This window comes from Erpetoichthys calabaricus, chromosome 10 (assembly GCF_900747795.2).
Source record: "Erpetoichthys calabaricus chromosome 10, fErpCal1.3, whole genome shotgun sequence".
Lineage (NCBI taxonomy): Eukaryota > Metazoa > Chordata > Cladistia > Polypteriformes > Polypteridae > Erpetoichthys > Erpetoichthys calabaricus.
Genome location: NC_041403.2, coordinates 616,241 through 630,982, shown reverse-complemented (window position 1 = coordinate 630,982; position 14,742 = coordinate 616,241).

Here is a 14,742-nt window from a genome sequence, read left to right as displayed (position 1 = left end):
AGTAGGGCCAGACTGGGACAATGCATAAAGAGGCCAGTGGCCCCCAGAGGGGGCACTAGGGTCACCTGGCACGAAGGGCCCAGTGGGGTCATTGGCTCGAGGTCACCTGATCAGGGGGCTCCACTTAGGGCACCATGGTATTTGATTGTGGGGGGGTTGGCTCCAGTAGTGGGCAGGCTGGTGCCGCTCGTGTAACGAGTTAGTAGGCCTGGACCAGTAGGGGACACCACTGTGACAAAGGGCGAGAGCTCAGAGACTCCCATTACGTTTGTGTGGACACCTGCTGGGCTCGTTGGCTCGTACAGGTCATGGATGCCTGCTGGGGTCTTCAGGATGACTGGCATGGTGCCGCTCCAATAGGGGGCACCACTTTGAAGCCAAGTGAGCTTAGTGCAGGCTGCAGAGGGGCCTTCCGAGCTTCTCCCTCTGCCCCCCGGTACCCCTCATGCCCGGCCTTTGTGTGCCACTCGGATGACAACGCCACAGCCTGCCATGGGAGGCCCGCGACGGGAAGAGGCTCATCCGCCAGCCGGCCGCTTCCTGCGTATGTGGCAAGTCCCAACATGTTGTGCACAAAGCCTCTGCTGTTGCTGTGGGAATCCCCTGTGGTGAAAGGCACTATATAGCAGCATCCTCGTTCATCGCAGCAGAGAGTGGCGGGGGCGTCCCCGGAAGGTGACACGTGGAGGTGACCGGGACATCCTGTTGAGGCTTTGGGGAACGAGTGCCCCCAGGGTGACAGGCGTGGCACATGCCCAGTGGATGGCGCTCAGCGAGTGTGCTTCCTGCGTTCTCACCTTTTCCTTTCCGCTGCCCGTGTGTGTAAACAGGATGTTGTGTAGCGGTGGCGGTGCGTGGGCCACATGTGTGTTTGTGTGTGCGCGGGCGCCACTTTCGGTGACATCCAATCCTCAAAACGACGAGGAAGCACCGCTGCAGTCCTAAGTGGGTCAGCGCTGGGCGCTTCAGGAGGGCACCTGGCTTGAGGGCCACCACGCTTGCACATCAGTTGGCACTTTCACACTGGCTGCCATCCCATGGTGACTCTCTGGGAAGGCCGTGGGTGGCACTGACCACGTCCCCTCTTCTGCAGGCCCGCCGCTACTCCTGTGCCCTGCTCTGCTGGCCGCTGTGGTCAGCTGGAAAAGCTTAGGACTGCTGGAGCTCAGCTGGCAACGGGACCACCTGGACCATCTGGGCAAGGATCAGCAGGCCAGGACAAGGACCGGTTCAGGCCTGAGGGTCAGCTGGCCATGTGCAGCCGCCTTGTCCACACACACATCCTGCAGGCCCAGAGGAGCAAACTGAGGGCCCCCCCCCCAGGGGGCCACCAGCCCATACTGGCACTGCAGGTGCAGCCATTGAAACTGAGCGCCCACCTGTGCACATGCAGGCCCCCTCTGCACACCTGACTGTGGGCAGTCCCCTGCATGCCCGCCCGTCCCCAGCTGTCGCTCAGGTGGGCACACCACATCAGGCCACCTGTCCACGGCCGCGACGCGGTCCCCTATGGACAGCGCAGCGCCTCGAACTGAAACCGTTAATGGCAGAAGGGAAATTTCTGATTACTCACGAAAACTTCCCCCGGCGGCGGCGGCGGCGCTATAAAGGAATGGCACCAGGAAGTCGCGCGGCTGATTTGCGCGATGGATGGCGTGGAGCGCCCTGAGCAGGCAGAGCCGGGCGCACATCGGGAACCGGCCGGGACGCGGGGCCGCCGGCGGCGCCTGCCGCTGCTGCTGCTGCTCGCTCTGCAGACCCTGCTGGTCTGCCTGTGCCTGGGGGGGCTTCCTGTACAGCCGCTGGACCACCGACTTGCAGGTAAGGCGCGTGCACGTGCGTGCACGCGTGGGACCAGCGTGGGGACGCGCAGATGCCGCCGGGGTGGCCCGACCCGTCCGTTCGCAAGTCGGCGATGTCCGGCGGGTCTGCAGCCTGGAGGGTCTGCCGTCCAGGTCGTGGCTCCTTGCGATTCCCCCCGTAGGATGCCGCGCAGCCCTGAGGAGCGGACACTAGGGGGCGCTCAACTCCAGCCTATCGCCTTCTCCCAGTCCAGCTCGAGGGTTACTGTCCCAAGTGAGCAGTAGAGAGGACATTAGGCTGACCCACCGGGGTGTTCTTAGCGCCTTTCATCAACTGTGTGGCCCGGGGGTCTCCTTCAGGGCTCAATCCTTGACGTTTTGTTTTTCTTTTCTGTTCTTCTCTTTAGATTTGGAAGGCGCCGAATGTCCTCGCCAAGCTCAACAGTAGTAAGTGCAGCTTCAGTGACCCCCCCCCCAACCTTCTCGACGCCAAGCCCCTCGGCCTTTCCCTTTCTGACTCTTCTTCACTTGGCCTAAGATGGTCATCTCGGCTCTGACTCTCCTCTCCTCTTTTGCAGCTTTCTTGGCCTCCACGGACCCCGTGAACCTCACGTTCGAAGAAATCTCCAGCGAGGGCATCCAGCTGACCAACGGGACCACCTTCGTCTTCCCGTGCAGTGGATTCTACCTTCTACACCTGCAAGTGAAGACCACCAGCAAGGAGGTACTAGGGACAGCTAACGTGACCGTTCATGGTGGCCACCAAAAGACCTTCCTCTCGTTGGAGGTGGCCAATCGCAGCTACGTGCACAGCGAGATCGTCGAGCTCGAGGACAAAGAGGAGCTCCGCCTGAGCCTGAGGAGCAAGAAGGTCGACCTGCCGCCCAAGCTCGAGGAGGTCTTCGTTCGGGTCCTCTACCTGTCCAAGCAAGAGGACTGCGCTTGAAGGGGTCCCACTGCCCCCTGGCCTGTTCAGGTCGTGGAATGGACCTGAGGGGTCTCGGAGGGGACTGAACTGCATGCCGATTATTTATTTCCTATTCTGTGAAGGAGATGTTCTGCCCTGCTCGGGTTCTATTTATATGTCACGAATGACAACGACTAAGCTTTCCGGGGGTCCATTTCCTCGTCGTCGCAGGTGGGCTGCCCTCCTGCACTTGGGGGAGCGACCGGACCCCGTGTGACCAACCCAACACCTTCCTCTCCGTCCAGCTGGTTGTCCTGTGAGTGGGTGCCACCACCTCGAGGGCACCTTGGCACCCGGCCGGCGGGAAGCGCACCGTCCCACATTACATGTGGACTCAAGTATTGCTGTTTAAGCAAACCTACGTAATAAAATGAAGGAGAACCTCGTCGGCCTGCCTGCTTCTTTGGGGTCCCGGCGACTGGCCGCCCTGCTGCTGCTGCTGGCGCTGCCTGTTTGTCTGGCGGCTCCCTGGAACAGAAAGTTGTCACACAGGTGGCACTTGTGCGCGGTGTGGGAGGAAAGTCGCTTCGGAAGTTTCGCCAGTGGGTGTCACGCCACCTTACACCCCCGACAAACACGGCAGGGGGCGCTCCAGCGGCTTCTCGGCGTCTGCTGCGGCTGCGCACTGGTGGCGCCGCTAAGTCCTCATGGCTGAGGTGAGGAACAACGGAACTTGTGTGTGCTTGGGGGGGCTTTAGGACCCCGCGCTGACATGCGCAGATTCGCTCGAAGGCCGCTCTCCGTTACGTCTGTGTGGGCATGTCCTCCAGTTGCCCCCGCAGGTGCCCAGCAGTGCCAGGATAACAGCGCCCACGTAACTCGAACGGGCTGCTGATCTGCGATCATTACGTTCATTTCACGTCCATCCATCCCTAACTGCTCGTCGCGCACATGCTCACTGGACGCCACTGCCCACCCAGCCAGCACTGGGGGCAAAGCAGCTGCCCACTTAAGAGGTGCACAGTGGGAGCCTGTCAGGGACGGGATGCCAGTCCGTCGCAGGGCACATTAAGTCGCACAGAAGTGTCACACGCGCGTCTTTGGGAACAGCACTGACACGGGTGGGTCACCTGAGGTTTTGTCGTCGGCCGGCTCACAAGATGTCCTGTGCGGGTTGTGTGTTTTACTGTCGTCGGTCTCAGGGACACAAATACGAGAATGCGAATAGATGCACATCTGTGTGCCAATTCACTCGAATCGCCCACACGGGCAGTGCACCAGGCCGGGAGGGCACCAGCTGGAATTCCGATCTGAACACAAGAGCAGTAACACACACGACACTTTAGCGCACGTGGGTGGCACCGGGGAGACACCGGGGTTCAGGTCCGCAGTGCCGTGGGGTCTGCACGTTCTTCCAGAGACATGCAGTTTAGGCGGACGGGCATCGCCCGGTGAGTGTCTGAGTGTTCACCCTGCCCAGGTGCTGATCTGGGTTGGGTGGTCACGCCAGGCATTGGCACTCGTGCACACGTAGCCCATTTTCTTTGTTTTCGAGACCGCTTAATTCATAATCGGGTCGTGGGCGCTGGCAGAAATGCAAATGCGGACGGGGTGCCAGTCCATCCCTTTGCCCAATGCAGAACCTTCAGTTAGTCTGACCCTCGGGCACAGGCGGGTGTTGAACCCAAGACTCGGAGCCCTTGAGGCAGCCGTGCTGAACTCTGTGTCGCCCTTCAAGGTCCTGTCGCGCTAGAAGGTCACAATAACATCAAGTCGACCTCAGTTCGGGTAACAGCGGAGGTGGCAAACGCGAAACTGCAGCCATCAGCGCGCTCTGCGGCTGGGACAGGACCGGCGACACTTCTGATGGCCCTGACTTCCCACGCCAGGCCGCCGTAGTCGTTGCGCTTCATAAGCACGTAAATGAGGGCGGAGCCTCCGAGCTGGAGACCGGGACACGCCCCCACCCAAACCCCGCCCCCCAGGAGACGCGCCTCGAATGCTCAGGTGCGCCGATTGTGAAAGAAATGTCACCGCAGTCCAGAGGGCGACATCACCGGCACTCGAGCGAGCGACAGACGGCTAACGCAGAAGGGCTGTGCCTCATTAGCGGAAGCTGAGCTGAAACAAGGCCACTTGTCATCTGGCCACTGAGCCTGCGAATTGTGTGTGAAAAAGGAGATGACGTTAATGGCAGAGTGCCACCCTTGGGGGGTATAGCTCACTTCTTCAGAGCCTCGCGTGGTCTCTCGCTCTCTATACAGGGTGGCCCGCCACCACCGAGACGAAGACAGAAAGAAAGAAATAATCACATTCGGTCCTCACGTTTACAGAAGACGCCACAAGTGACCTCCCTGGGCGGCATTACGTCTCCATGCCTCCCGTTTCGGTATCTTCATGTCCGATTCGTCTCGGTGGAGGCGGGACACTCGGTGTATTTATATATATACTGTATATTTAAATATACAGTAATGTGTTTATCTTTATATATCTGCGGTGGGCTGGCGCCCTTCCCGGGATTGTTTCCTGCCTGGCGCCCTGTGTTGTCTGGGATTGGCTCCAGCAGACCCCCCTGACCCCGTAGTTAGGATATAGCGGGTTGGATAATGGATGGGCCGGGACGTCCCTTTAACGGAAGGGCCAGGGTGGGAGAGACTGTGCTCAGGGTATTATCTTCCCCGGCGGCCCACCTGATCACCTTACAAAGCAGAGGAATCCCACCAGGCTGGGCGGATGTCACGCTTCTCCCGTTTCTGGGAGAGTAAAAGCAAATGTCCCCTTTGGAGCTTGTCATGAATGCACGCCGTGCCGCCAACGCACCAAGACGCACACGGAAATCCAAAGGGGGTCGCCGTTTGACCGCTCCCCCTAATGTCACATCAAAGCACCGTGGCGGCGCTCTAGTCCGGGGACCCTCGGAGATGCAGAGAGGGCACGCGGAGTCCACATCGGCCTCGGGACGACGGCTTCCTTATTTTGGCACCCACTTGTATTCGCTGGGCGGCCAGCTGTGCTGAAACTGGCACCGTGCCAGGCGATGCCATGATGTCACTGCGCAGGAGGAGGTTTCAGGGCTGATGCAACGCGGCGGGCGGGCGGCTGGTTTCGCTTGCCTTCTCGCTGCACCCCGAGGGCAGGCAGAGCAGCAGCTGAGCAGCCGGTGGTCCCGCGCGCCCGGGGGCTCTCAATTCGGCGGTGCCAGGGGTGCCACTGGCTCTGCCTGTGAGGTTTTTGTACGGGACCTCCGCCACTTGAGGGACATTCCGTGTTCAATTCCGGTTACTTTCCGTGACAGGTAAAGTGCAGCTGAAAAGACCGAAATGAAAGTGCAGACGAACGAGCTGAGCGAGGAGAAAGGCGCTATAGAAATAAAAACACGCGTAGTATTATTATTAGTAGTATTATTAATATTATTATGAATATTATGAAGTGCCGCATGCGCGCTGAACAGCTGGCCTTGGAAATTAAACTAGCCGGGGTGGGCGTGGCTAACAGGAAGAGCCAATCGGCAGGAGCCGAGACCACCGGCTGGACCACCACACTTGGTGTCATCTGCAGCCTTCACCTTCTTATCCAAATCCTTTATGATTATTAAAAATGGCGCTGGGTTGAAGGTCCTGTTCTTCAGTGCCATGTCACACTGCACATTATCACCAACCCACTGTCACCACCAAGGGTGCTCACCAGGGCGGTGGGTGACAGCATCGGGCCGTGGAGCTGCTTCTCCGCAGCAGGCACTTGAAGGCTTGTGAGGGACAAACGAAGAGAGCGAAATAGAGGAACACCTGCTGGGGTCTGCAAGAAACTGGCACCTCAGGAGAAGACCACGAGCCCAAGTAGCAAGTCGAAGCCACACAGGAGTGCAAAGAGAGACCTGGGCACATGGACTCATGGCTGGCAAGGCTGCCATCTGCCAGCTTGGAGTGGGTGAACACAAGTGTTTTTTATTTGTCATTAATTACAGGGAAACGTTGTCACTTTGACTGCCACGGTGACAATGCGTTCAGTGGATTCAGCAAGCCTTGAGACCCCTTTACTTTGGGCCCACTTTACCATGTTGTAGATGTAATCCTTTTTAATGGCCCATTTTTTGCCCATCTGTCTACACTCAGTGACCCACAATGACAAAGTGACCACATGTGACCAGAAAGGCCTGCAGATGTATTAAAAATCAAAACCTGAAATCTCTCTTCATATTAATTATTCTGTCCCTTCTTTCAATTCTTTGCTGGAGACCCTTCTCAGGTGAGTCTCTACAAGCTTGGCACCCCTAGATTTGGGCACTTGATCCTGTTTGTCTTGGCAGATGCCCACAAGCTCCATTAGATTGAATGCCATGTTCAGGTCTCTCCCCACACTTGTTTTATGGGCCTTGGCAGGACCACTCAAGGACACTGAGACAGTGGTCCTGAAGCCACCACAGCACTGCCCTGGAGGTTTGCTTCAGGTCACTGCCAGTCTGAGGTGCCAGGCAGTCTGGTGCAGGTTTTCTTCATGTGGTCCTCTGGGCCTCATTCATCAGTTCCTCAATTCCAAGCAGTCCCCCTGTTCCCATTGTTTGATGCTGTCACCATCTTGCTTCACTGTAGAGATGGCATCAGGCAGGTGATGGGCAGTGCCAGGTCTAGTGTTTGGAGGTCTGCCCCAAGATTTCAGTCTTTGTCTCATCAGGCCACACAATTTTTCCCTATTGTCACATGCCTTTGACTCACGAGTGTCTCCTGTCTGGCCGGCCCACAATAAACGCCTGACGGTGGAGTGGCACTGAGGTGATCGTCCTTCCAACAGCAGGGGACTTCTGCAGCTCTGGTGGACTGACCACTGGGCTCTTCATAACCTTCTTGCCCACTGACTCCTGGTGGGCCCAAACTTGTGCCATGTCACTGGTTTGAGCCCCTTGCCCTGATCTCCGCCTCAACACTTGGACTTCATGACCTGCACTGTGAATTGAGGGACCCTCTATGTGCAGGACCCTCGCGTGACTCGGTAAATGACGCCCAGCCAGTTCAGCTTGTCACAGGGTGACGCCAGTCAAGTTCTACAAACATCTCAAGGAGAACTCGAGCCAACAGGAGGCACGGTGTGGTGGGTCACGCCGAGGGGGACTTGACATAAATCTGCGTCCCTTTCTGGTCACATGTCGTCACTTGGGGTGTTTGAGTCCCTTTCTGGTCACATGTCGTCACTTGGGGTGTTTGAGTGCACACAAACTTATCCATTAAAGCTGAAATCTGCAGGACGGTGAAGGGGGTCTCGGTGCTCTCACACTCCGCCGTTGGTATTTGAGTCGATTGATTTTTTTTCGTCATTTTAATTTTGAACACAACACAAACGTCATCTGCGTCAGCGCGCCCTTCAACGTGAACGTCATTTATCGCCGGGCCCCTCGTTTCCAGACGTTTCTCCATCAATCAGACGCCGTCACCTGCAGACGTCACTAGGGCTGAATTGTTGTATTAAATGTAAAAGCAGAAGGCTGCGTGGCACAGAAGCCCCTCGTCATCGAGAGCCGCGTGAAAAGCCCAATGGAGTCCTCTGAGGTGGTCAAGGCCTGGGAATGGCGGCGCTGTACACTTCTGTGCCATGGGGGGGTACTGCTGGTAGCAATGGGGGGGCCCACCTTTGGTCCAGCAGCCCCTTGTTGGGCACATGTGCTGTATGACGGCACCGCTAATGATTACCCACCGTGCCATCCCATAATAGTCTTCTGTGTAAATAAATCTTAAGCTGTTTGTCTGCCAGTTTGTCTGCCAGTCGTGCAGCGATGGCTCAGCCAGTTCTCATGACACCTTCCATTCCATTGCCGTGGATCGAACCAAAACCATCATCTCCATGGCATTCTGGGAGGGAGGCAGCACAAAAACCAGTGGCGACATGGGGGACTACAGTTCCCATCAGGCAGCGGGAGAGGAGAGCGCCAGGGCTGATGGGAGGACGCCATTGTTGGTGTGTTTCAGCTGTCATCGAAGGCCGCAGGTCCGGCTTCTCCTTCTCAACTGACTGGGATGCCATGCGTGGGCACGACTTCGTCTAAGAGTTGGTCTTTTGCTTCATCACACATTGTGTTGTTTTCACCATTTACTTGTGCCCAGTCAGCGGCGGGTACTTTGAGTAGTTTAAATAATGATGACAGGATTGGCGCTGAGGTTAGTGAGGCTGCCTCATGGACCCAACATGGACCTGCGCGGTTTCTCTCTAACATCACAAAAGCATGCCCACTCCAAAATGACTCCGATGTGCGGGCACAGCAGTTGATGGGCATCCTGCCCAGTGCTCTTTCCTAATGCTGCCTGGAGAGGCTGACACCCTGCAACTCAGAGATGAGTTCAAGGAATTTGAGAAGATAATATAAGGACCTGGTGGCACGACACATGGAGGAGTGGCATTAGGCCACTGAGGACCTGCTGGCATCTTCATCCCCCACATCCACCATGCCACTCTGGCCCAGTGGTGGCATGTGCTCCCAGCCACTCTGACCCTTTGTCTGTTCCCACATGTCTCACCTTAGCCCAAAGGCACCCCGTATGCCACCCTATCCCATAGGCCAGGGTTCACGTCGGAGGCTCGCTGGTGGGCATTAGTACCCAGGAGACGTGTCTGAAGTGCCCTCTGCGTGCTGCGTCTGCACCTTCTCCAGGGATTCCTGTCCCTCAGACCGTCGGTGGCCACCTGAAGAGTGTGTCCCTCTCAGGTCCGGACCCAGGGGTGCCACTCTGCCCTGATCTCAGAACCCTGGTCCCTCCCCCGTGAGCGTGATCGAGGGGTCCAGCGTGCCAACCATGACGTCGTCGTCTTCTGCACCTGGTGCTTATCTGCGTACCCAATATGGAGTGAGAAATGCCCACCTGCACGAAGCACAGACGACGGACATGAGGTAAGCTTTAACACCAGAGTGCGAAATTAACGAAGTGACTTGGGGTCCCCCGCTGGTGGGTGACAAGCGGCCGCTGTTATCCTGCCGTGACTCTCAAGTGTAAGAATATCGGGGAGTTTTTATCGTTTACACAAATTTCAATGTCATTCTTTGCTTTTCTTGCACTGTCAGCGGTGGCACGCATGCGCAGACCTCACCCGCTCGTCCTTCGCCAAGAGCCTGCAGAGGCGGACGGAATGTGCGGAGGCGCCAGCGATAAAATTCCAAGGAGCCCCCGCCATGCCGTCAAGGCGCTATATACAGCCAGGACTCCCTGCCATTGCCTCATCCTCGGCGAAACTCGAGGAGTTCCCTCTCCCTGCGAGCGCCTTTCAAGCCGCCGACAAACGTGGCCCCGTGCCAAGGGAAAGTTCGGGTTTCTGGTTTTTTTTATTATTATTATTATTTCTGTGGGCGGAGCCTCCTCGCAGCTCCTGTATAAAGGGCGGCCCGGCGCGCCAGCGGCTTCAACATGGACGTGCACGACTTGGTGGGGATGGCGGGTCCCGAGCGCCCACTCGTCACGAAACGTGTCTTCCTCCTCCTGGCCGGCCTGAGCCTGCTGCTCAGCTCCACGCTGTCTGCCGGCCTCTGCTCGCTCTACTGGAGAGCCCACCTGCTGCAGGAGCTCAGCGACCTGACGAGGACCCCCACGGCGGCACCGCTGAAGGTAGGCGCAGCCGTCGGATGGTCCTCGGCGTCCCCGGCCGGTGGGGTCTTTCTCACATTTAACCTTCTTTGCTTTTCTTTTCTTTTGCAGACCACCGGCCCTTCCAGGACAGCAGCGACATGGGGAGACACGTGTAAGTGCGGGCCGGCCGCCAGCAGGGGGCGCAGCACAGAGAGCGGTGAATGCTTTAGGGGGCAAGCAGACAAGTGACAATGGGGTGACTTCGGTGGGCACAATGTGGCCACTGGCAGTGGTAATGGTGGAGGCGCTGGACCCCAAAAGCACTCCAGCAGTGCCCGTGTCACCCTGATTGATTTCCCCTTGGGATTAATAAAGTATCTATCTATCTATCTATCTATCTATCTATCTATCTATCTATCTATCTATCTATCTATCTATCTATCTATTAATTATATAGTGCCTTTCTATCTATCTATCTATCTATCTATCTATCTATCTATCTATCTATCTATCTATCTATCTATCTATCTATTAATTATATAGCGCCTTATCTATCTATCTATCTATCTATCTATCTATCTATCTATCTATCTATCTATCTATCTATCTATCTATTAATTATATAGTGCCTTTCTATCTATCTATCTATCTATCTATCTATCTATCTATCTATCTATCTATCTATCTATCTATTAATTATATAGTGCCTTTCTATCTATCTATCTATCTATCTATCTATCTATCTATCTATCTATCTATCTATCTATCTATCTATCTATCTATTAATTATATAGCGCCTTATCTATCTATCTATCTATCTATCTATCTATCTATCTATCTATCTATCTATCTATCTATTAATTATATAGTGCCTTTCTATCTATCTATCTATCTATCTATCTATCTATCTATCTATCTATCTATTAATTATATAGCGCCTTATCTATCTATCTATCTATCTATCTATCTATCTATCTATCTATCTATCTATCTATCTATCTATCTATCTATTATATAGTGCCTTTCTATCTATCTATCTATCTATCTATCTATCTATCTATCTATCTATCTATCTATCTATCTATCTATCTATCTATTAATTATATAGCGCCTTATCTATCTATCTATCTATCTATCTATCTATCTATCTATCTATCTATCTATCTATCTATCTATTATATAGTGCCTTTCTATCTATCTATCTATCTATCTATCTATCTATCTATCTATCTATCTATCTATCTATTAATTATATAGCGCCCTATCTATCTATCTATCTATCTATCTATCTATCTATCTATCTATCTATCTATCTATCTATCTATCTATCTATTAATTATATAGCGCCTTATCTATCTATCTATCTATCTATCTATCTATCTATCTATCTATCTATCTATCTATCTATCTATTATATAGTGCCTTTCTATCTATCTATCTATCTATCTATCTATCTATCTATCTATCTATCTATCTATCTATCTATCTATCTATTAATTATATAGCGCCCTATCTATCTATCTATCTATCTATCTATCTATCTATCTATCTATCTATCTATCTATCTATCTATCTATCTATCTATTATATAGTGCCTTTCTATCTATCTATCTATCTATCTATCTATCTATCTATCTATCTATCTATCTATCTATCTATCTATCTATCTATCTATCTATCTATTAATTATATAGCGCCCTATCTATCTATCTATCTATCTATCTATCTATCTATCTATCTATCTATCTATCTATCTATCTATTAATTATATAGCGCCCTATCTATCTATCTATCTATCTATCTATCTATCTATCTATCTATCTATCTATCTATCTATCTATCTATCTATTAATTATATAGCACCCTATCTATCTATCTATCTATTATATAGCGCCTTATCTATCTATCTATCTATCTATCTATCTATCTATCTATCTATCTATCTATCTATCTATCTATTATATAGCGCCTTATCTATCTATCTATCTATCTATCTATCTATCTATCTATCTATCTATCTATCTATCTATCTATCTATCTATTATATAGCGCCTTATCTATCTATCTATCTATCTATCTATCTATCTATCTATTATATAGCGCCTTATCTATCTATCTATCTATCTATCTATCTATCTATCTATCTATCTATCTATCTATCTATCTATCTATCTATCTATCTATTATATAGCGCCTTATCTATCTATCTATCTATCTATCTATCTATCTATCTATCTATCTATCTATCTATCTATCTATCTATCTATTATATAGCGCCTTATCTATCTATCTATCTATCTATCTATCTATCTATCTATCTATCTATCTATCTATCTATCTATCTATCTATCTATTATATAGCGCCTTATCTATCTATCTATCTATCTATCTATCTATCTATCTATCTATCTATCTATCTATCTATCTATCTATCTATCTTCACTCTCAGATATTCAGCGATAATAAGAAGAGCGGCTGATGGAGGTAGCGGGGCGCAGGGTGGCGAGTGAATCTGTGCGCATATATACAATACAATACAATTTATTTTTGTGTAGCCCAAATCACACAAGAAGTGCCGCAATGGGCTTTAACAGCCCCTGCCTCTTGACAGCCCCCCAGCCTCGACTCTCGAAGAAGATAAGGAAAAACTTCCAAAAAAACCCTTGTAGGAAAAAATGGAAGAAACCTCAGGAAAGGCAAAGAGAGATCCCTTAGGGTGGGCATGCAGTGGGTGTCAAAAAGAAGGGGGTCATATATAGCGCCTTTCATGTTCTGTAGTCCTCGTTATTGGGTGACCTTGTCATTTTCAACTGTTAGATAGATAGATAGTTTATTAATCCCAAGGGGAAATTCACAGGAGTGATCAATAAATAAAAATAGAAAAATGAAAGTAGAAAAGTACACATACACATACAGTCATACACGGAGCTGCTGAAAAGGCTGCCACTCTCGGCGGCGCCGAAACTATGACAAGTGTGACTGGCAGTGTGGCGCAGTGCTTAAGGCTGAACCCTGAAACCCGCAGGAGGTGACACGATGTGACCCCGAGCGACTCACTTCATCTGCATGCGCTGCAACTGGAATGTAAGCAGCTGTACCTCAAATGCTATAAAACACCACAGATAATAATAATAATAATTAATAATAATAATCGTCCCATCTCGAAGCATCTCCGCCACACTACAATCGACAATGGTGAGTAAGGTGGTCGCCCAATGGGGCAGGTGGCGCTATATGAGTCACAGTCAGTGCCATCTGTCAAGTGATGCTCTGCTATTTTTTTTCTTTATATTTAGAGGGTGTTAAACATGAAAACAACCCCCCCCCCCCCAAAAAAAATGTGTTCCTTGTTATCCAGAATAGAAAATATGAAAGTTACATGGCAAATGTCACACTTACGCCGAATATCCCTGCACTTCGCTAACTCTTTTATCCAAGGCGGCTGGCACCATTTGAGATACCACTGGGCGCATTTCTTTTGTATTTCCTACTGGAGCGCAGGCAGGTGATGTGACTGGCTCAGGGTCACACTTTGTCACTAACGGGACAAAGCCTCAGGTCTTGAGGTTCAAAAAATATGGGTTGAGTCCAATCCCCAAATCTCCCATCCCCCAGAAATGCCACTAGCGGTTCTGCCTCCCTAATTCTGGGCAGGACGGGCAGGCTTTGAGTTTTTTTTTTTTTGAGGTATTTGAAGTTTTGAGGTTTTTGGGTTTTTTGGGTTTTTTTTTTTCTAACCTCAGGATGTGAAGTCCGAAGCCTTCACCACCACACCGCACTGCCTCACTCCGCTATACCCGCCATACCTGGCAGCGCCCGAAGCAGCAGATCTTTGGTCAGATTTCAAGCCGCAAATCCTGCATTTTGAAGAAGAAGCTGCCAGTCATTTATAACGGAAGACCCGCCCTTAGCCCTCAGCCGGGGCGCACGGCGCTGTGATTTGTCCGCGCTTGGGTTAGGGCTGCTGACGTCGAGGAAAGGGCGGGGCTTCCGGCCCTGAATTGTGGCTCACGTGCTCCTCCTTCGTGCCTGCCGGTTTGCGCAGCCGCCGTGTAGAAATGGCCGCACGAGAGACCCGACTTTTTACTTCTGGAAGTTTTTATAAACGTTTGGCACGCGCGGCGGGTGTTGGCCGTTTCAGCAGCACATGATGGACGGTTACGCGTTTGAAGATAAACGGGCCAAAGGGCTTAGCCATCAAGAGCCTAAAAGGACAGTGGCGTCATGGATCTCAGACACTGAGGTTGGGGGTTCAAATCCCTCTAGTGTCACGTTGAGACCCCGAGCGGGTCACTTCGCCTGGCTGTGCTCCATTTGGAAGTGTGGGGCCCACGGGACGCAGTCTAGGTCTCCGCAGCAGAGCTGTGAGACCCCCGGGGGTTCCTGGCCCACTTCAGGTCTTCTCAAGCCGTTCGTGTCCCGGCGACTCGACATTAAAGATTTCTGCTGTGGAGCTACGAGGACCCTTAAAGGACCAGTGGGTTTCAGG